Source organism: Cydia pomonella, chromosome 2 (genome assembly GCF_033807575.1).
Source record: "Cydia pomonella isolate Wapato2018A chromosome 2, ilCydPomo1, whole genome shotgun sequence".
Taxonomy (NCBI): domain Eukaryota; kingdom Metazoa; phylum Arthropoda; class Insecta; order Lepidoptera; family Tortricidae; genus Cydia; species Cydia pomonella.
In genome coordinates this window covers 14582574-14607292 of record NC_084704.1, presented here as the reverse complement: position 1 = coordinate 14607292, position 24719 = coordinate 14582574, and the positions used below count along the sequence as shown (strand labels likewise).

Below are 24719 nucleotides of genomic sequence, written 5' to 3'. Positions count from 1 at the left end.
CGTAGCAAATGTTTTATGCTGGAGTTAACTCTCTATTAGTATAAATTGAAAGTTAAAATATAAAGAACAAATAAAAAATAAAGTATGAAAATTGTAATGATAAAATATATCACAATATTTTTCAAAACTTTACATCAAAATCGGCGACCGCGGACACCCTAACTCTCGAAGAAGAAAAGGGGAAACAGGGGACAGTCCGACGGCTAGGAGTCGGGGGAGGCAGGGGTGATGGAATACCGCACGTGACCGACACGTGATCGTAGCGTGATGGGCACCGGAAAATTGATGTGTGGATCAATGCGGAAGCAGTGGAGTAGCTACAGGAAAGTTAGTTTTAAAAAGCGGCCAAGTGCGAGTCGGACTCGCGCATGAAGGGTTCCGTACCATTTAAGACGTATTAAAAAAAAATCTACTTGCTAGATCTTGTTCAACATTTTACCACTTTAGACACACATTTTACCACTTTGGAACTGTCTCTCGTGCAAACTATTCAGTTTAGAAAAAAATGATATTAGGAACCTAAATATCATTTTTGAAGACCTATCCATAGATACCCCACACGTATGGGTTTGATGAAAAAAAAATTTTTTTAATTTATTGACGTATTAAAAAAAAACTACTCACTAGATCTCGTTCAAACCAATTTTCGGTGGAAGTTTGCATGGTAATGTATATCATATATTTTTTTTAAATTTTTCATTCTGTTATTTTAGAAGTTACAGGGGGGGGACACACATTTTTTCACTTTGGAACTGTCTCTCGCGCAAACTATTCAGTTTAGAAAAAAATGATATTAGAAACCTAAATATCATTTTAGAAGACCTATCCCTAGATACCCCACACGTATGGGTTTGATGAAAAGAATTTTTTTTTTTAATTTTTACGACGTATTAAAAAAAAACTACTAACTAGATCTCGTTCAAACCAATTTTCGGTGGAAGTTTGCATGGTAATGTATATCATATATTTTTTTTAGATTTTTCATTCTGTTATTTTAGAAGTTACAGGGGGGGGGACACACATTTTTTCACTTTGGAACTGTCTCTCGCGCAAACTATTCAGTTTAGAAAAAAATGATATTAGAAACCTAAATATCATTTTTGAAGACCTATCCCTAGATACCCCACACGTATGGGTTTGATGAAAAGAATTTTTTTTTTTAATTTTTACGACGTATTAAAAAAAAACTACTTACTAGATCTCGTTCGAACCAATTTTCGGTGGAAGTTTGCATGGCAATGTATATCGTATATTTTTTTTAGATTTTTCATTCTGTTATTTTAGAAGTTACGGGGGGGGGGACACACTTTTTACCACTTTGGAAGTGTCTCTCGCGCAAACTTTTCAGTTTAGAAAAAAATGATATTAGAAACCTCAATATCATTTTTAAAGACCTATCCATAGATACCCCACACGTATGGGTTTGATGAAAAAAGATTTTTTGAGTTTCAGTTCTAAGTATGGGGAACCCCCAAAATTTATTGTTTTTTTTCTATTTTTGTGTAAACATCATAATGCGGTTCATAGAATACATCTACTTACCAAGTTTGAACAGTATAGCTTTTATAGTTTCGGAAAAAAGTGGCTGTGACAGAATCGGACAGACAGACGGACATGACGAATCTATAAGGGTTCCGTTTTTTGCCATTTGGCTACGGAACCCTAAAAACTGATGTGACATCCGTAAGCCGCGCCGGTTGCGAGTGAGACATTGGTATGCATTTTTATAGCACTATCCCATTCACATTGCGGCGATCGCAGATGGTGTGATTACTACCTTATCTTTCGTTTTCAGAAATAAAAGAAATAGAAATCTGTGTCACTTGTCAATTATGAAAATATTCAAATAAAACTTGTAACACTTGTCTAGGTATATAATAAACTTTACGTGCCCAAAAAAAGTCCTTTATGATCGCTACAACAAAAAATAAATAATCAAATACAAATACTAATACACCGAAATTCCGCCAAGTAATATTTCTAAAAATGCAACCCCTCCACAGTTCCCCTAGCCCACACTTCTAAATCTTCCATTCACGTACGTTTGATTCGATTCTGATTTTGTCAAAGCCATCGTAAAACAACCAAACTCGTGCGATTGTTTTTATACAATTTACTCACACACTTTCATTCGCTCATCCATTCACTCACTTAGACATGGCGGAGCTTTATTTAGTTTGATTTGCGAGTGACAACCTCTTTGGTAGTAATGTTTTTTTGTGTTTATGTTTTGTTGTTGTTATCTTTTTCTGTTTTTGGTGTTGGAGCGTGGCTGTTGTGATTGGGTGTCAAATTTACATTATAATGATGTGACAGCATTTTGACACCGTGAGAACATTTTTAAATATTTTCATTGTAATCGTCACGTTTAATGTAATGCTGCGTTAATTTTGTCGGGTTTAGCGTAATGCTACGTTAATTTTAAAAGGGGTACGATTTTAAAGAATCGTCAATTGTCTTCTTCAAATCCCTTAAGAGGCCACAAGTGCCAAAGTTGTTAGTATTCAGGCGTCTAGATCTCAATATTGAAAACAACTACATGCCTGATATTCATATACATTAAACTTCAACATATATCCTTCAAACTGGTAAACTTGAAAACACGATTAGTAAAAAAAGCCTCGATACTTTTATTTTTCAAACATTGCCCCTTTTTTACATGTTTTTGGTCGGGACGTTGAAACCCTTGAGTGTTTAAAAATGATTCTTAGTTTAATAGTTGAGTAATTACCAGTTCTTTAATCTGGTAAAAGCTTTTTCTTATAAATTATATAGTTTAGTTGTATACAGCAATTATCTGATTCGACGCTTACGCCATGTAGTTTGAGGCACCCGCCTACTGTCGCCTTCTCATGTTTTGCGTGTTCTGGCAATTAGATCTATCTCGCTTTCTATTTTTAGAACAGACTGCGCCAAACTCATTGCGCGACGGACGTGTGTCAAATTTTCGCTGGTCATTAATTATTGCGTTTGTAAATACATAGAAAAATTGTTAAGCTAGTTGTAAATATTTTCGTTATTTGTGTTTTGTGTGGTACATAATTAAACACATTTAGGTACATAATAACATTAAGTACTTTCTATATAAATTTGACCGTAACATACGGCTGCCGATTCGGGGAACAAGAGCGCATCGAACAGAATGGAGTCGCTGTTATTTATGCAAAATAGAGATGATGGGTAATGTTAATTATTACGTTCCATCTATATTAAAGTTTTAAATTACGTAAAATAAGAGTGAGTACTAGTTTACAAACTTTATTTTATATTGTTTTTCCTACTCCTCTACTGTTATCTGTCATTTATGCATTCATTAACACGAATATAAGAACATACATAAAAGGTTTCCAGAAAAGTCTATATTGTCTATTCCTCATAACAGCTCTTGTGCTTTTAATCGCTATAACGTTACTGAGAGTAATGGCTACCAACCTAACAAAATCAAAACGAATACAGTTTTAAACTAAGTGCATTGCTGCCAACTTACAAAATATTCATTTGGTTGCATAGTAAAAATAATTACTTCATAAGTCAGAAACACGCATGTGACACCCGTAATATAGCAACACCCATAGACTACGAAGACCGCTTAGCGTTTCTTGTTAGTCTCCGTAGGCTACGGTGGCCAAAATTGAGAAAAAACTGTCCAAAAATTTAATTTAGCAAGTAGCAATTACCAGGGCCTCATGAGTTACGAGGTGTCGCCGACCGGCCGGCCGCGGCCCGGGGCGGGCTGGGCGCGTAACAAGGTATGCTCGCGCGTCTTGGCTATATACTTTTGCTGTAATTTGTTTACCTAAATTAAGATTTATTTTTGTTGACTCGTAGGAAAAATATTGTATGCAACGTTGTATAAGTAGGTCAAAAAATGCTCGTGGCGTATTCCTTTAGAATGTTCGCCTACGCCTTCGGCTCTGGCTCACATTGTAACTCACGCCACTCGCCTTTTTTGACCCTTCTTATACAACTTTTGCATAAAATACTATTATCTTACAGAAAAACTTCCAATACTTCACCTAACGAGTGGCGGGCAGAGACGCCGCCATTATTTTGGAATTTAGATAACGTATTTGGCTTAAAACACCTTATAAATTATTTCACCTAACTATTTTTTATAAATACTAAGATGCAGAGGTACAGAGCAAGTAATTCCAGACGTAAAAGTAAGCCGCGAAGAAATGTTATCATTGAAAAATATCCAAATAAAGATAAAAATTACGGCGAAAATTGCTTAAAGCCCGATTTGCTGCAAGAAGATTTAGATAAGCTAAAAGAATCTTTTCTAAAAAAATTGGATAAAACAGATGAGGAACGAGAAAAAAAAACAGTCCTGCATAGCAATTGTAGCAAGTAAGAGAAATTTGTTGCAAATCTACTGGAAGCAAGAACAAAAATTAAATACTTGAATGAATTATTTAAATTGTCTTTTAATTATTTCATTTTACCATTTTCTTGGCGTGATTTATATGTTTATCCATGTCAAATTTCCATTTTCTAGCAAATATAAAAATAATGAAAGAAATATCGGGGGACACTCTTACACAATACATCATTTAACGCTTTCGCGTTTTTAACGCATATTAAATGCATACACATTATGCATATTACATATTTAGAACTGGGCATATCTGAGTCTAAACTTTATTTCGGGCAACTAGTGGCCCATAGAAAAAACCCTACCTACCTATATACCTTAAAACGAGCATACATGTTACAAAAATATATATTTTAAAACTAAAAACTACAAAACACATTATGATTGCGATATTACGATTATACCATAGTTAGACTCTACGGGTTTCATTGTTCTAAAACTAAAGCGAGCGGGCGCGTTTCTCGGAATATGGTCTATGGCCCGGCCGCGCTTGCGAGTTGAGCCTCGCGGTGTATTGTAGAGAGGAGCGGGGCGCGGGGTGCGAAATCGCTCTAGCCGGCTTGCAATTGTGGACTCTTAATCGTGATCTTTCTACCTTTAGTAGGGAAAGAAGCTTCACAAAAAGTTAAATCGTGATTTGAGATAATCAATATTGTAAAATACTCGCATACGTTCAGAATCATTTCAAGGTGAAATAATAATACGTAGAAGTATGAAAACATACTGAAGCGTACTTGATACATTTTTTTATAAGAAAATAAAAGTAATTATGTATCTGTTTTTTATGTAGTGTGCAATAAAGAATTTTATTATTATTATTATGTATGTCATTTTATGGCACATAAACAGGTAAACAAAAAACAGAAAAAAAACAAAACAAAAAAAAATTGTACATAGACGAACTTGTCCCATAATTAAAAAAATTAAAGAATTTATTGCAATGTAAAACCTAATTTTTCATTCTGCATGTTTTATTTCTTTTTTTTACACCTCATAGAGTATTACACTGTTGAAACATATATCGATTTAAATATGTCTTAATTAAAATAATTCTCATCAAATCATTCAAAGATTATTACAAACCCATCACGGATGGTTAATTCCCCTCCACCAATAATTGCATACGTTTCCACCGATACCCACCCATACATTTGAATATGGTCTCATTTCAATTGACTTGCCTCAAAAAGGGTCGTTTCTGCTCTTAGGCTAACTCGACTCGGCAAAAAAGAACCGTTTTACCAAATACAAAAGGAATATTTTTCAATATAATCTCTAGATTTTTAGGGTGATTTTTGGTACGAATTTGTACAAATTAATAAATGAATTTAGTTTTTTAAAGCGTAACTGTATTTGTTAAATTGTCACCGCCACTTAAAGGGCCACATGTCGCCTTGAGGGCTTTTGTGTTTATTGTTCTATTCGTGAGCTTCGATTATGTTTTGTTTTCGGAATTTTGACTTTGATATTGGCACGTGATCTTTCTTTACATACTCAATTGATAATTATAAATAGAGAGCGTAATTGTTTTATTTTTGTTTCTAATATACGAAGTTAAATCCCCCTAACGGACGAGTTTTCTGTATACTTCTGTCCAAACTTCGAATGGCTGAGCAATTTTCTCTCACTTCCGTAGAGCCGCAATCCTTAGAATCCAAATTGCATTCTGGGTAAACTTTAAAATTTAAAACCAATCTAAATCGCACATGCTTTATTTAAATTATTTGTGGCGATCCGGTCGTACACGGAACAAAACTTAAAATAATTGGTGCCCGTGCCTGGCTGTTGCAGTCCAAGCTGTTTTGATACTTGTACAAGAAATTGCAAGGCACCAGACAACAGTCGCAGACTAAGTATTTTAAAATAATATGACTGAAGAGAATACGAAAATAAATTGTATAAAATTTTAGTTTATAAGATGAAGTTAAAAATACTTTTTAATCGCGATTTTTTTGATAATTTATTTAGATAATAATACCATACCTATTCTTAACTATGCCAGCATAAAGGTTTCATTTATTTTCGAATGACTGGATATTACAATGCATGTAATAATTGACAACTTCATAATTTTATTTCTAAATGACTTGAGCGAGAATGTACCCGCGCCAGGGCGTCAAATTACAGTACTTCGTCTCGTAAATTACGTCTTGCTCCTCGGGAATACTCGTAAGATATGATTCCACTAGCAAGCAAACCTCTACAACTGCAATATAATACAATAAATTATCAAGACTACCTACTAACTGTTGTGACATTATCCAACGGAAAGAGTTATACGGTCGGTGGGTAGACGTGTATAAGTCATTAACTAATACAAATAAATTAGATTTACGGCAAAAAATAGCGGATTCGCCGATGGACGGTAATACCTCCCAGGGGACGTTGATGTAGCGGTGGTATAGGGTGATTTTATTCTTTTTTTCCTATTACTAAAGTGTAATGAAGAACTAACAGCGCTAACAGTTTTTATGGTTGCGATTAATTTCTTAAAAATAAATATACCAGATGAAATATACACTATATATTGTCAATTAATATGCACACAAGTGAGTTTAGGTAAAAGGTTTTTAGGTAATAAGTTTACATACATATATGTATGCTTACAATATTCATTACCAAAAAAATAATTGGCTTATAATTTTATATGCAACTCGATCTGCACACGGACGGAACGAAGCTGTAGTTACACACAAAAATCCACAATTCGGTTTTCGTACAATATTCAATTATTTAATCCGAGAAGCCGACGTGCACGGAATAAAGGCGCTGCACTGGCATTTAATTAACTAGTTATACGGACAGACAATTTTCAGGAAACGCTTTCAACTTAAATAAATCTAAATTTCGTGTTTACCTTGCTTTTGGCAGGAAAACTAAATAGAACTAGTATTTAACTTTAAGTGGTAATTTGCTTCTAATTTTGTGTTTAAATTCTGTTTTTGCTACCAAACTATTAAATTAATAAAGTAGTGCTACTACGCCGTATAAAGTTTTTTTTTATATCACGTCGGTGGCAACCAAGCATACGGCCCGCCTGATGCAGCCCGGTAAGCAGTCACCGTAGCCTATGGACGCCTGCAACACCAGAGATATTACATACTCGTTGCCGAACCTTTAAAAACTTGTACACTCCTTTTTTGAAGAATTGTAAGTATTAACGGTTCTAGTTAAATTGTAATAAGCTGTGTTACATTTTAAGAAAAATAAGTTATTCGGAACTTATGTACGGAATATCATTTTATATTTACCAACATCTTTTCGGTGAAGAAAAACATCGTAAGGAAACCTGCATACAAAAATGTGTGTGCATTGAAGAGATTCAAAATGTGTAGGTATGTGAAGTCCCCAACGTGCAATGGGCCAGCGTGGGGACTATAGCCCAAGCCCTCTCGCGCATGAGAGCCTGTGCCCAGCAGCAGCGGGACATACATAATGAAATATTTATTTATTTATTTTAAGTTATCAATTACTTACCTACATATTTCCTGGCAACTACGAGTTAAGAAAAATATTGAATTCACCTTTTTAATATTTTTAATATTTCATAAATTTGCATCAGCCTGTATCGATGGACTGATCGTGGCAAAGTCCGAGCGTTTTCCGCAATCTAATTACTTTAAGTGCTTTTCTCTCTTCGCTTATGCTATAAACATTAACTCGCTGGTCTAATTTACAAGAATTAAGAAAAAAATTAGGTTAACAATGATAACAATCTGTATAGCTATAGTACATATATTTTTATTTTTTTTAGTTTTCATAAAAGTCGTGAGTAGGTACGGACCTCGAAAATTTGACCTTACCTAGTCGGCTTAAAAATAGTACTGTATTCTCATACAATTCCAATTTTTAGGATAGCTGTAACGAAGTCTAATAAAAAAACCGGACAAGCGCGAGTCGGACTCGCCATCGAGGGTTCCGTACTTTTTTAGTATTTGTTGTTATAGCGGCAACAGAAATACATCATCTGTGAAAATTTCAACTGTCTATCACGGTTACTGAGATACAGCCTGGTGACATACGGACAGACAGACAGACAGACGGACGGACAGCGAAGTCTTAGTAATAGGGTCCCGTTTTACCCTTTAGGTACAGAACCCTAAAAACAGTCTTTGATGAGTTACTCGTACCTCTTAAAGCTGTATTTTAATACCTTTTACAGTACATATGGGGCTACTTTATAGCACTAGTGCGAGAAGTAGCATATTACGTTACTGTGTCGAACATTTAAAGGGCCATATGTACTGTAAAACGTTGTACGATACATGTGCGAATAGGTAATTCGCAACTCGTGTCGATTTAAAACACTCCCTTCGGTCGTGTTTTAATTTATCGCCACTCGTTTCGAATTTCCTATTTTTCGCACTTGTATCGTAATGTACTATTGTGTTCTCACACCTTCCAATCAACATACCCTTAGTGCATAGCACACGATATTGAAATCTCTATTTCTTGTAACTTTCACCTCAGTGTGAGCGCGGGTTAAGCACAGTTGGCTCGGGGTTATATAATTCGCACCAGTTCCGAGTGGACAGGGGTCGGCAACATTAGGTGACCGGTTAATTAATTATAATTTGTCTACCAGGGGAGTGGAATCTTTTGTTCCATTGTCATTATTGTAGTGACGCTGATGGATTCCTATTTTGATATTAAATCAAGTTTTGCAAACATTACCGAGAATTACGATGCAGATAAATGTACCGAATGCAAACAAAAACAGCATATCATATTTAGATTTCATAATATCTATAATTAAAACAAAAGGCTTAACAAATAAGGCACACTTAAAATGAAACTTAATTTGATACAAATGCAGATTTTTTTATTATAGGTTCTAAACTGAAAATATTATGTAGGGTCGTTAAAATAACGTCTCATAGGAAATGTATACATTCTTACGTTTTTTATTATGTCTGAAAAATAACTTATCGGGTGCATCAGACTCATTAATCTACTGAAAACATTCCAACACTACTGCACATTTGTAAATAGCAAAATGCATTGAAATATTTATCTCTCCCCCGGAACACATGTCCCTTATTACTAATAATGCTTGTTATTTCACCATTTCGTACATCGCAAGAGTATTTATTTTCATGCAGTCACGCGATGGTCTTCATTTAATTAAGTGAAATAGATACCGGTGGTTTATTGCGATGCAACTTGTTATTACTGCATTATTTACTATTGTAAGTGTTATTCAATAATGCAAAAACGTGTGCCCAAGAAATAGTTTTAAATTTCGTTTGATACAAAGTATGATACAAAGGCCGAACACAAAAAATCACTGCACCCAAAAATACATTTACTAACTTAATAGTGTAAATTGGTGAAAATAGATCCAGATAATATTTCCCTTAAATCATTCTGGAAAAAAAACATTCTAGAGTCAGACCACGATAAGTCTGCACAGACTTGGGGCATTAAAACTTAGCGTAGTCCGACTATAGTAAAAATAAAACTACATTTATTACATACTTATATACTTACCATACATAACATACATTACAATACTTATATCCATATACTTATTATATTATAGACTTACCTTTTACGACCATTTAATTATAATTTTAAAATAATTCTTAGTGATTTCAAATGCCACATAGGTAATATTAGAATCTCTAATGCTCCAGTGTTGGGCTGAACAATATTGCGTACAACATAAAATCATTAATTTTAATATCTGATCTCCACCCTATTTATGTAATAACAGCGTAAACGGCCATCCTATGTAATTATAACTAGAAGCTAATTTTAAAACAACTACGTAATAAATTAATGACACACTCATCTGACCCCCCTTCGTACATCTTGTTTTGCGGTCAATTCTAAATAAAAGGTACAATTTTGAACCTTCACTCTTCCACAATACATTTTACGATATACTTCAAATACGAAATAATAAGTTGCATTACCATAATTCTAACTTAGGTGGCCCAGCATCTGTCACTTTGACGTATTTGTCACGTGATCATATTTAATTTGACGCCATTATGGAAATGCAGAGGAGACTGCAATTATAGAATTAAAAATGAATTTGTTCAAAAAGGTATATAATGGCTTTTTGATTGTGAACATTTGACGCAGCGCTTGTTTTAAGTGATTTTGATTGTACTTGTTATTCCACCTTTTAATTGTTTTATTCGGTTACAATTTTGCTGACAACCAATGTACTATTGTAAAAGCGGGCGCAGCGGCGGCGGAAAACGCCGAAATTTGGAAATGTAATAAATATAAGAGCCTCGGTAGAGAGTACCATTTTGTACCATTTGGCGTTGATACTCTAGGTCCACGGGGTCCCAGCGCGCACAGGTTTTTTGCAGAAATCAAAAAGCGTGTTGACATAACTGGTGACCGAAGAGCTGGCGGCTTCCTCGCACCATCAGTATTGCGATACAACGAGGAAATGCCGCCAGCATCCTTCTTACAATGACTCAAGGCCCCATTTAGATGTAAGCTGGTTATAGTAATCCTCTGTATATATATTGTTGTTGTAAATAAAACGTACATTGTTGTAATGTAAATAATAGCATTAAGTGAAAATATCAACAAAGAAAAAAAAAATTGTTGCTTAAATATTTTCAGATTTACAAGAAACCATTGGTTGGATATTTTTTTGGAAAAGGAAAAATTGTGTATTTATGCATTTTACCCCATAATTTTTAAACTGATCATCAGATAACGTTGTTGCAAAAAATAACTCTTCAGTGATTTTATAGATTGGTGGACTTAATATGAGATTTTATAGATTGGTGGACTTAATATACGTCCGCAAAAGAGATAAAGAGACAAAGGATTGTTAGCCTCTCAAAACCTAAACAAAACAACACTTTCATTTCACCATGTATGTTTACCCGGTCGTTGTACAAACGCAATTAAGCTCTCGTCGTTCCGATATCGGACCTAAGTGTTTGATAGACAAACACACAGCCGTGATCTTCGTCGGTCTTTTATAAAACATCATGTATTTATGTATCGTACAGGAAAACGGGATTTGTGGCCGTGTTAGTGACAATTATAATTTATTATGTTGGGAGATCTTTGGTCGACTATTGAAGAACTCTTTCAGTACAAATTCAAAAACAATAACCATGTAGGAAAATTCATTTTAACTAGCGAGTTAATTAACTAAAGTAGGCAATAAACTGGGTAATGCGGTAAAAGTGACAGGTTGCATAAATATCCTGTTATGCTGCTATAATTTTGGTGGCTTATTTATCATTGTTGTAGGATAATGACAAAGAGATATAAGATGAATTAGTATTAAAGTAATTAGAATTCGTTATATATTTATCATACTTACACAATGTATGTTTTTAGGTGGGCTAGGCATTAAAACATCTTGACAGAACCGAAGTTGCCTTTTTAAACCTTTGGATAATAAGTAGAATTAGTTACATATTTTACACTTAAACTATCTACCCTAATTGAACAGATGTCCTGACGTGACGCGAAAATTAATCCCGATACAGTCGTCCAAAGAATCGTAATCCCTCTTTTGAAATCACTTGTCACTGGAAACCACTCGCGCGAGTCGGTACCAGTCAGCGCTTTAGCAGATTTTTTTAAAGAATTTTGTATTTATATTTCTACACTTATTATCATTGAATAAGAAAAACAAATCAGATTCTGCAGAAATAGCTCATAATAAAAAAAAACAGCATTCCTAAGCCATTGAGTTATTTTTTAATTCTGCATGAAAGAAAGAACATATATTGTGTATCATTCAGAACACTTAATTCAATAAATAAAAATGATATTTGTAATAAAAACAACATTAATAACATATACATTATAAAATTAATTAATAGTACAATCACACACACAACAGTGACTTACTTAAACGTTGGCAATATGTATAAATTGTAGCACAAAAAGCGCTTCAAGCGGTGACATCAATTTAGCCCACTGCAGCTCTATAGAAGCGCAATAAATGATATTTTCGCTCCAAAACACATTGACAAAGCAATCAGATTGACACTTAGCAAGTGTAAAGTTGGTGGTAGATTAAAAAAATCGTATATACTTTAGAATTGGCCATAGAAAAATAGCTCTAATGCTTTTATGTAATGGTTTTTTCTATTCTCATTATGCGGTGGTTATTGTGCAGTGTAACACTGACGTTTGATTTGTTGCAATTGAAATTGGGTATTTTATTAAGGGCGTTTACATGCACTTGGTGCATTGCTTCGACATTTTCTCTAAAAAAAACTGTTTTATAGAGTGTATGTCTGTTTTGGTATGCAATATGGGCTCAACTGCAGGGGACAGGGTTGAGTTCATGAGATGTGGCTTGACATGTTTCGATCGATTATGGGATACTTTTTAGGAAAATGGAACCCTCATAATTTCGTCATGTCCGTCTGTCAGTCTGTCCGTCTGCCCGTAGGTCACAGCAACTTTACTCGTAGGACTATTTTGAAAGACACTAAGTAAAAAATTTAAAATAATGTTATTATTTAAACCATATTAAAAGCAGCAAACACACGTGAACGTAAAAATTACAGCATGTAACTAAAATAATGAATGAGTAATGATCATACATGTTCTGGCAACCCATAAAAGTAAGACGTATTTCAATAATAAATCCAGCACAATCTCAGATCAGCGTCACCGTAAATATCCCCAACAAGACATTTACCCGCTTACGGCTCTTCGCCGGAATCAATCGACAGATTCATGTCTCATGAGCAATTAATTTGAGTATTTATGAGTGGTCTAAGTTATAAGTTGTTGTGAAGTGTAATGAAGCTGGAAGTTAGCTTAACTCTGCGAAAATAAACATAGACGGATATAATAAATTTATTAAAAAATATATAATGATATTAATTCCAATTAACTCAATCCGGTTATGTCCTAGATGTGTTTTCAAAAAAAAAGTATAAGTCTAAAAATCTCCCAAAAAATCCAAAATAGATAGAAAGTTCTATTTATACCTCACCTTTCTGATTTTAGTAAAACCGCGTTTTCCATAGTTAAAACTAGTTTTCCATATCGCCCCAGTATAAAAGCGTTTCACTAGTTAAAACTAATTTTCTGTAAGGCCTCGGTGAAAACTAGTTTTAACAGGGATTTTTCTGTTTCCTTGCTGTAAACTACTTTTGGTTTTAACTTACTTACTTACTTACTCCGTTGGCTCAGCGACCCAAAATGAGACTTGGCCTCCGACGCAAGACAGCGCCACTTTTCTCGGTCCTGTGCGACCTCTCGCCAATTGTCGACTCGAAGCTCGCGCAAATCCGCCTCCACCATGTCGCTCCAGCGATACCTTTGGTTTTAACTAATTGCACAAAAAAATATTTCTATGAAATTTAGTTCTTACTAGACGTTGCACGTAAGGTGTATTCGGGCAATTCTGATAGCAAAAAGTACCAAAAAAGTGGCAGATGATTTCGAAAAGGGATAACAACGGAATATGAGTGATTATTAAATGACCTTCGAGATTACCCAATTTCCAACATTACCTTAATACACCTTAGTACGAAAAAAGATTTTGTCTAAGTTAATAACTAATAAATATTTTTTTTGTATACTTAGCGAAAACTAGTTTTTACCAATGGACTAACACTTTACACAAACTATTTATAATTTATGAAGACTTACCCGTCTGCAATGAATATTTCCACCATAATATATCATAAGTATTACCTCCACGCTATATCCATATATTAGAAAATGACACAGACAAAAACAGGCAGGTTTAGTTGCGTACTGCCTGCCTGTGAATCGCAAGTCCGCTTGCTTCAGTCCGGGACCTAAGGACTGTATTTTCGCTGTACGCTTTTAACCTGTGCGGTGTACATTTAGCACTTAAGTCAAGACAACGCGAGTTTAACTGGAAGCGATTTTGGACGCAGGTTATGAGTCAACTGGGCGATGTATGCCGTTAAGGATGTGTAAAGATTAGTTACTTGCAGAAGCCACATATTCAATAATCTTACGTTTTGCTTCAAAATAATTTGTAACAAGTTAATATTTTGGAGAAGAAACGAGAAGGAACCTACTATAAAACTATTAAAGGTACTCACTGAAGTCACTCATTGCAATATAATCTTAATAGTTTTTCATTCAAATAAGTAAAGCTTGACACTGGTGAAGCTCGATATATACTGATATATTATATATGATCACGCCCCATATTGTGGAATTTCATTGTAACTAAATATTTCATACTAAACTGAACTGTCACCCTATACATACATGAGACTAACAGCGCCCTCTTGACAATGATCATATATTTCTGGTCGAGCTTTACGTGGGCTTTACATACATAAGGCTGATATTTAATTTATAAAAAGGCTGTCTCTCAATTTATATATAGGTACGCAGTGTTATAGTTTAGTATGGTAATCGAGATTGCTTCTTTTTTTTGTTTAATCATCTACCTAAAACATTATAACACAAATTTACTATGATAGAACGACTAGCGACTAGGTACACATTTATTTTTCTCCCGTCCGGGAATTTCCCGCGTTAATCGCAAATTATTATTTTTTATTAGTTTATGCCAAAATAACGTTCTAAATATCTCTCAAATGGTACTTATAGGTATAAAGAATTTGTTATGTATTTCGTCTTTATACCAAGATTTCATGAATTTTGCTAATTAGAAAATATACACAAGTCTATATTCCCATAAGAACGCATCTGTTCTCACAGCTACTCTCTGTCTTATAAGGAATAAAGTTATAATTGAATTTCTGTTAACAGCTCCCGCCGGTTAACTTGGCTGTAACTTGCTTTGTCTGACAATGTATGCAATAACGACGATGCAACAAATGCGTATTGCGGTGGCACTCGTAAGTATTATATGATTTAATATATAAGTTACGGAGTATATTACTTGTCAAATACTTACATTTAAATACGAAGGCTGCTACATATGTATCTGGAATGAATCACTTACTGAAAATATATATAAGTATAACATATAAAAGTGGAACTCTTTGGGAGCAGAATACAGTTTGTTACATATGTCTATCAATTGGTTTTACATTACAGCATCATGTTAAAATTTCCTTGTTTTATCTTCAACGGATTTACTTCTAACAATTTTCGTGCGATGATTTATTTTACCATTTTCGGCGTGGGTAAACTCAAAAATAGTGCATGAATCGACTTTTAGGGAGTAATGTGTCATTGAAGGCCAATGTGTATCAGTTTTAGTGAGTTAAATGGCGGTCGTCTGACATGCGTTTTTTTTTTAATCGTCCGTAAGATTAAAAAAAAAAACGCTCAAAATCGGCTGTTATACCACAAAATATAGATGTTGTGTGCGAACTCATAATGCAAAATGGTCATAGTACATATCGCAAGATAGAGTCATCGCTTAGCAATAGTATGACGAGCATTTGTGAGATATTAGATGAACATTTGATTAAAAAAAGAAAAGTTTTTGCGTACAAAATGCACGTTTTGTATACAAAGATCAGAATGTAAAAAGTGCTATGAAAAGTCGTTTCAACATATGCCAAAGTGTGCAATAATTTACGGGCATATATAGGTCACACTGAACAACTTTTACTATGGGAACAAGCCTGAAATCGCGAAAAAAAAATTGGCTGTTTCATACATTTTAGCTGTCTGACCTTGACATTTTCTATGGGAGAGTAATTTTTTTTTCGCGAGTTCGGGATTGGTCCCATAATACAAGTTGCTCAGTATGACCTATATAGCCCCTAAATTATTGCAGGTGACAAAATAAACAACCTGTATAAAGGCAATAATAGTGTTTATAGCTATACGTGTATATTATTTGTTGTGTTTCCGGATACATATGTAGTAACCCTCGTATGATGCTGGCCAAGCTGTCCCCAATTCCCAGATTGCACTAAACTGAAACCTAAGTGGGTCCATAGCACATCAATAACAGGTCTTATGCTATCGCGGCAGGCAGCTTGGACATAAATCATGCGCACTTGAGCCTCGCCTTTAATCTGCATGCTGTCGGTAGTCGTAGCTTTGAGATTTCGGCCTGGGCGGTCATTTTACTATTTAATATTTACTGCACCTAGAATTAACCTTAGAATAAAATTACAAATGTAAACGATTTTGCATGCCATTATGTGGCGGAATGTACTTTGGAACATAATGTACCCAATTAGCAACTCTTTTTACCCAGCATGCAATATATCTATTAATATTTCGATAACTCAAATCTGATCATAACATTACCTTGTATGTAGATCTTTTAAATATTTTTTCACCACACCAACTAGTAGGTATAGAACCTCTTGATTGTTCAAAAACTAATGAGAAAGTTGCATTTTAGCCACAACCCTCATGCCTTGAAACCCTCGTAACGCTCAAGATTCCACTTCTCTTACCACTCGCTATGCTCGTGGTTCAATATTGGAATCTTTCGCTTGCTCGGGTATCAATATTAGCACGAGCGGTTAAATAATAATTATTACATTTTGTTGATCATTATAGGAATGTGGAAAGTAAACCCTGAAAACAACGGAATAAGGAAAGGAAAAACAAGTAAAGAAATATTATGGAACCTGCACAAGATAGAAATAATTAGGACGTTATTCATAGACACGCTACAAGCCTCAATTTAATAATCGTTCATCAGTGATTTTGACTTATGCATTATTTTACCCCTTCCTCAAGAAAGGGATAAAACAAAAAGTAACCAATTGAGGTGTAGTGGGTATGCTTATAAAATAATGTGGGTACTTGGGGTAATGCATGACATTGAATAAATCAGTCTTACGCCATCAGCTGTTTAATTTGGTTCTTGTCCTATACTACATGGTGTCAGGTGTGGTTTTAAAGTGTGTTTTAGTGCATAAAAGTGCTTTAATTGTTCGTCATAGTAAGGACGGATAATTGAATACAATGGTTGATAAAACGGGGAGCGCGAGCGGCGTGTACGCGGCTATTCAACAGCCGGCACCTTTGCAACAAGTGGGCAATATGGCTACCAACTGGCGAGAATGGAAAATGTCGTTCGAATATTTCTTGATTGCCTCAGACAAGGCATCGGTTTCCGACACAGAGAAATGCGCATTGTTTATGCATATTATAGGAAAGTACGGCCGAGAAATTTATGAGGAATTAGATGTTGCCGACTCAGAAAAATCGAATTTTGAAGTTTTGTGCAAAAAATTTAGTGATTATTGTGATCCACAAAAAATATAAATTACGAAAGACATATGTTTTTTGAAACGTATCAGAATGACATGACTTTTGATAAGTTTTTAGGGGTGTTAAAAGTTAAAAGCAAAAATTGTAGTTTTGATTGTTTAAAAAATAGCCTTATATTAACGCAACTTATTCGTGGATTAAAAGATGTACAAATGAGGGAAAAGCTACTGGCAAAAACTTCGTTAAATTTAGAAGAGGCGGTAACTTGGTGTCGAGCGGCAGAGCGAGCGGGCCAGCAAGCGGCGGGCTGCAGTGTGCAGCATGCGACGAGCGGCGGCGGCGCGGTGGAGCGCTTATGGCGCGACGGGGCGCGGGCGGCGGCTGCGCCCGCGGCGCGGGGCCGGTGGCGCGGCGGCCGCGGCGCCCGCGGAGGACAAGTGCGACGCGCGTTTCAACACCAAGCGCCACGACAATATTACTCAAATAATGTGTGCAATAGGTGTGACTTAAGGCATAGCGTGAGTGACCGGTGTCCGGCTTCGGGAATTTCGTGTTACCGCTGTGACAGGATTGGACATTTCGCGAAGTGTTGCCGTGTGCGACCTGTACAGTCGCAAGTCCACGAGGTGGTCGGCGGTGATGGCGGAGACGAGGACGGTGATGTAAACGAGGACTTTGGTGAGCTTATTTTGTACAATATTAATATTGACGCGGCCGAGTGTACCGAGTCGTGGACGGAAATGATTAGCGTGGATGGCGTGGATATGGACTTTAAATTGGACAGTGGTGCGGCCGCTACGGTAATGTCATTGAAGGCATATATAAATGCAGGTTTTAATACGAGAAACTTAAAGAAGTGTGACACTGTACTAAGACAAATCGACAAACAACGATTGCCGGTAGAAGGCTATTTTAATGCGTCATTGATATGTAATAATAGGAAAATAATACAAAAAATTTATGTTTTGCGAGTGAATTGTAATAATTTGCTAGGATTAAAAGCATGTATCAATTTGAATCTTATTGTCCGAACAAGTGATTCTACTAATGGTAATTTGAAAATTAATGCGGTTAATATTGATGAGTCGGTATTTGAAGGCATAGGTTGTTTGCCAACAGTATGTAAAATAGAATTAGATAAGTCTGTACCGCCGGTTGTTGCTTGTTCGCGGAAAATACCCCTGAAACTGCGTCCTCGTTTAAAGGAAGAACTCGATAATATGGTCAAGTTGGGTGTAATTGTTAGGGAGGATGGTCCCACAGACTGGGTTTCAAACATAGTGGCAGTGGAAAAACCAGATAATAAACTTCGTATATGTTTAGATCCTAAACATCTAAACAAGGCAGTAAAACGAAGTCACTTTTTACTTCCTACTCTGGAGGAGATAACCAGTAATCTCTCGGGGGCTAAGTTTTTCTCTAAATGTGATGCTAAAAATGGCTTCTGGATGTTACGTTTAGATGAGGAAAGTTCGAAGCTTTGTACGTTTTCAACTCCTGAGGGTAGATTTAGGTATATTAGAATGCCTTTCGGAATTAATTGTGCACCTGAAATCTTTCATAATGAAATGGCAAAAATATTTAAAATGGAGGGGGTAGAGGTTTACTGTGATGACCTTCTGATCTGGGGAAAAACTGAGCAGGAACATGATAGTCGACTGAAGGAGGTTATGAGGCGGGCGTTGCTAAATGGGGTCAAATTTAATAAGAATAAATGCGTATTCAAGGTGTCTGAAATTATTTTTTTAGGTCACTGTTTTAATGCTGATGGTATGAAACCAGACAATAGTCGGGTTAAGGCAATAATTAACTTGCCAAAACCGACTGATAAAAAAGACCTCGAGCGGTTTCTGGGAGTTACTAATTATCTTTCGAGATTCATTCCTCAATATTCAGACATATCGGCTCCGTTGCGTAGTCTATTGGCAAAAAATGTTCAATTTGAATGGCTCCATATTCATGACAACGCGTTCAAAGAATTAAAATCTAAAATAAGTAGTAGTCCGGTATTAGCATACTATTCGCCGCATGAAGCAGTATGCGTGTCGGTAGATGCGAGTTCGCGAGGCCTGGGCGCTTGTTTGATGCAGGGCGGGCGGCCCGTCGCCTATGCGGCGCGGACGCTCGCGCCTGCGGAGACGCGCTGGGCGCAAATCGAAAAAGAGCTGCTAGCTGTGGTTTTTGGGTGCACTCGATTTCACCAATACATTTATGGGCATAGTGTGATTACTGTGGAAAGCGACCATAAGCCGCTGGAAGCTATCATGAGGAAACCACTTAACGAAACGCCGGCCCGCCTCCAGCGCATGCTTTTAAAATTACAGTGTTATAACATTGATCTCCGCTATAAGCCCGGAAAGGAGATGTTTATTGCGGACACATTGTCGAGAGCGCCTAGCGAGGCGGGCGTTGATAGTGATGTGTGCAAGGATGTGGTTGTGCACGTTAACATGTTATATAATAATGTGGAGGCGACACCAGAAATGCTAGGTAAAATAAAAGAGGACACGATGAGGGACCCCGTCCTGACGGCGATTGGTGAATACTATCAAAACGGGTGGCCCGATAACAAAAGAGAAGTCAAGGACATCGTAAAGCCATACTGGGACGTGCATGACGAGCTTCACGATGTAAATGGTATTTTATTTAGAAATGAGAGAATTGTAATACCGGCAACTTTGCGCAAAGAGATGGTGCGTCGAGTTCATGAGGGCCACCTGGGGGTGGACAAATGCCAGAGGCGAGCGCGCGGAGTGATGTGGTGGCCCGGCATGGCGCGGGACGTGGAGCGCGCCGTGCTGGCGTGCGAGACGTGCCAGCGGCACCGCGCGGCGCCAGCGCGCGAGCCGCTGCAGCCGCACGAGGTGCCCGAGCGCCCGTGGCAGGTACTAGCGGGTGATATTTTTGAGTTTAAAGGCAAACAGTTTTTACTGGTGGGAGATTATTTTTCAAAATTTGTTGAAATTAGCTGTTTACATAACTTACAAAGTGGTACTGTAATTGAATCACTCAAACAAATGTTTAGTCGGCATGGGATACCAGAAAAAATTGTCACCGACAACGGGACACAATTTACATCTATGGAGTTTAAAGAGTTTTGTAAACAATGGGAATTTGCTCATGTCACCAGTTCACCTTTGTACCCAAGGTCCAACGGGCTCTCGGAACGGAATGTACGCACAATAAAAGGATTAATGACAAAAGCACAGGAAACGGGGAGTGATTGGTACCTCGGCTTACTAAATTTCAGAAATTCACCTGTAACAGGAGAAACGTACTCTCCGGCTCAACTATTAATGAGTCGAAGTTTGAAAACACGTTTACCAGTAACGGATGCATTATTGAAACCGCGCACGATTGATCGTCGTTTATTTAAAGAAGAGCGATTAGCAAGGATAAATAAATATAAAGCAAATTATGATCAGGGGACTAAGGCCTTACAAAAATTAAAACCAAATGATACGGTACGCGTGAAGCAAAATAAAGAGTGGGTAAAGTCACAAATAGTTGGCCAAGCTCAAGACGGTCGTTCGTACTGGCTACGGACGAATGATGGTCGTGTTTACAGAAGGAACCGTCAGCACATATTGAAAGTTCCAGACCCAACCAGCGAATTTGCTGCTCGTAGTTGTCCTAGCACTGACCATAGGCGGGGTTATTTGGACTGGGACCAGTTTCAGGGTCCGGGAGAGCTGGCGACAGGTGCCGCAACCTCCAGGTCCGATCCGGAACCCTCGACTTCGGCTAACGGGTATTATATAACACGAAGTGGCAGAGTAGTACGACCGCCTCAGCGATATTAATTCATTTATTTTCCTTAATGAAACTTTAGCATTATACCTAATATATACAAACGTGAATTGTACCTATGTTAATTCATTTCATACTTTAAGTTAGTGCTTCACGGTCTAAGGTCACGTGTATAATAATTCATATCTATATGTTGATGATATCAAATATGTATATAATTTGGTATACTATAAAAGAAAACAAAAATGTTTAGAAAGCCCAATCGTTTCTTATAATGTAATATTTAACTATATTTAATATCCGTAAAAAAAAAAAAAAACATTCACAAGGTTTTGTTAAATAGTTGACTATTTCATTGTTTCTCTAATATTCATGTTAGAGTATAACATGTATTTATTTTTCTCATAATTAACAAGTATTTAAATTTCGAAATATTGTAGATGGATGCACAATTATTTATGTCGAACGAATTGATAAGTATAACATAATACAACTTTATAAAAAAAAAGGATAGATAGTAGGTATAGAAAATAGTAGGTATGTATACTTATAGCACTTATGTTTAAGTATCATACCAATATATTTTATAAGGTTTATTCTAGTATTAAATTGCATGATAGATTAACAGTAAAGTACGAAGGCTTTTGTTTAGGCATTGTATATAAGAAGGGAGATGTAGTGGGTATGCTTATAAAATAATGTGGGTACTTGGGGTAATGCATGACATTGAATAAATCAGTCTTACGCCATCAGCTGTTTAATTTGGTTCTTGTCCTATACTACAGAGGTTTGTAAAGTTTTATCAATAAGACTTAATACCAAAACTCTTATTTGAAATTCCACAGTTCTTTCACAATGGAAATAGTGCAATCTAGCATCGAAAGATGGCGCTATAAGCCTCTATTATAAATTACGCAGATGCTTACGATTTTCCTTCAGACCTAAACAAATAGACTATACTAGCGGCATGCAGTTCTTATACATAAAATGCAGTTGGTATCTAAGCATTTAACCGGTTATAGTACTTTACATACCTACCTACCAATACCTATATTTTGTTAAAAACTTCCTGGCCCACACCCACAAACTACTTACTAGAAACCGATAGAACCGCATTCTAATCACAAACTTTTCAAATAAATCATGTACGTTTACGCAATAAATCAACGGGATTATCTCAATAAAAATAACGTACTAACCTCATAGGGATAAGAAGTATATAAATATTCCTTATCTTTTTTCGTCCGTTTGGTAAAAAAGGTTTCAGTGTAATTGACCAGTAATACGATTGGATATACTTTATAGCGTTTTCTTTCACACACATAAACATGTTGAAAGAGGACAGATATTTATTTTTCACGTCAGCAGCTCGAACAAGGGTAATTTGCTGCTTAAAAACAGTGAGCAAAATCGCATTTTGCTCACCGAGTGAGACAAAATAACATTCAAGTGACCTTTAGATTCGAATGTCATTTCAAGGTGCGGGGCCTAATACAAGTTCAAAATATTTGGATTCTATTGTCTTTATCCCTTTCACGTCATTAGCAAAAAGAAAGAGACAAAAAAAGTGCATACGTAATTCAACGGTATATTGACGGTTTATAATAGACCCCCGAAATAAGTCAGACCGCATCGTTCCAAAACACCCTACGAGTCTTCATTCGTAATAATTAATTAATTAAATAAAAGTTTAAAATTTAATAAAAACACCATATTTTACGTATTTTATTATACAATCAAAACAATGAACTTATACAAATTTACGCAATTGTTACGCAGTAAATAATTATACTTAACTACTTTTAACGATCTCTACTACAGTTGACAAATAGTAGTATCCGCAATTCGGACCGTATCTTACAAAGTTTTTTTTGTTAAAAAAAAAAGTTGTCGATTGAACTGTCAATTGATGTTCGTTAATTCATTATTTTCGTATTATTTTATTGAAATTTCTTTCGTTTTGTTTTATTGCCGAAATTTAAGTAAATTTTTAGAATACCTTCAGAAAACATGAGTGAAATAGTGATTCGTCCGTCTGGATTACATTTTTTCAGGTTGTATTTTTTGATGGCTGACTGACGTGAAAAATTTTGTGTACTACACGAGATCAAAGTTATTTACATCTCGTGCGCTTTTGAGTCCCTTACTACGCTAAAGATTCTAAATTAGATTCACTCGCTATGCTCGTGAATCTATTATAGAATCTTTCGCTTGCCCGGGACTCAAAACAAGCACTCGAAGAAATATATAACTTTGCTCTCTTGTTGTACAAATAACTATTAAAAATACCAGTCATCAATGCGTTTGTAACATCAATTATTGTAACTCTTAAAATTATAATATATAAAATTGGTTTTAGTGTCAACTTATCTTACAAGCTTTTATTTAACTTGATTGTATGTTTTAATAAAATAAATAAATAAATGTATGTTATTTTGTCCCGATTTCCGATTAAGCTGAAAATGTGAATACTTATGTAACAATGCAATATTGTGGTAGCATCGCGACAGGAGGTGGCCATAGCAACTCTGCACTCTGTGATGATTGTAATGAAACAACGCAACCTAATTGTGTTTGAGGTTTTTAGAATTGTCTCCATGAGTATTAGTTGCCCGTGGTAAAAAAAAGTACGGTCAGCGACAATAATGCTTGTACCAAAAATGTTTTTCTTTTTTCAAAAACTTTTTAATTGCCATTTGGTTATATATATTCAAAATTCAAAAAATCTAAATTTTATTACGCCTAACCTAATAATTTAAAAAAATACGCCACTTTGTCAATAGATGACAAGGAAATGTCAGCAACATGTGCTGTAATTATCAATATGTTAGTAGGTATGTATTTCAGGTTTATATTTTAAACGAATAATATTCAATTTTAATTTATATGTTATAGCTGTCTGCTTCTGAACGCGAGGAGGGCGAGGCATAAGTTACATGTTACTTATATTTATAGGTTGAACTTGAACTTGAGGTAAATGTGGAAAAGTCCAACTATAAGTTAAGACCGTCTACAAACTATTTCGCCGCTTCTAACTATTGCGTTTGTACACATACCTACGGCCCGATTGGAGCTTTAAGATTTGTCAAATATTAGGTCTAGACACGATATAGATCGGATATGTCAGTGTCAATAGTGTCGTATCTTCAAAAAAAAAAACGTAACTTTCGACACTGAAATATCCGATCCATATCGTATCTAGACCTAATATTTGACGTATTAAAGTTCGAATCGGGCAGCGACTCCTTTTACAGCAGGTCGGTAGCGCAGAAGGACCGAAGCTCTTTCTGACTGTGTCTGAGTGAAGTAGCGAACCGAATTCAAATACGGGAGATCTTGCCCTATGACGGTCTTACCAACAAAAAAAAATATCTAGCGGGGTTCTCCACATTAATCTTACTAAAAATACTAAAATAATTATAGCTAAGCGTGTCATAAGGAAACACTTAAATACTATGTTTTATTAATTTTTTGCTACTTACTGGATAAGTAGAATATT

At 35.8% G+C, this 24719-nt stretch overlaps 1 long non-coding RNA gene across 1 annotated transcript in view; it reads left to right on the top strand.

Annotated features, from left to right (window-relative positions):
* Positions 1–330: 330 nt before the first annotated feature.
* The window catches only part of LOC133534504 (uncharacterized), a 329551-nt gene continuing 305162 nt past the window's right edge, over positions 331–24719 (top strand). The window contains exon 1 of the long non-coding RNA XR_009802040.1: positions 331–1674. This is a non-coding gene — a long non-coding RNA (uncharacterized LOC133534504). The remainder of the gene's footprint in view (positions 1675–24719) is intronic.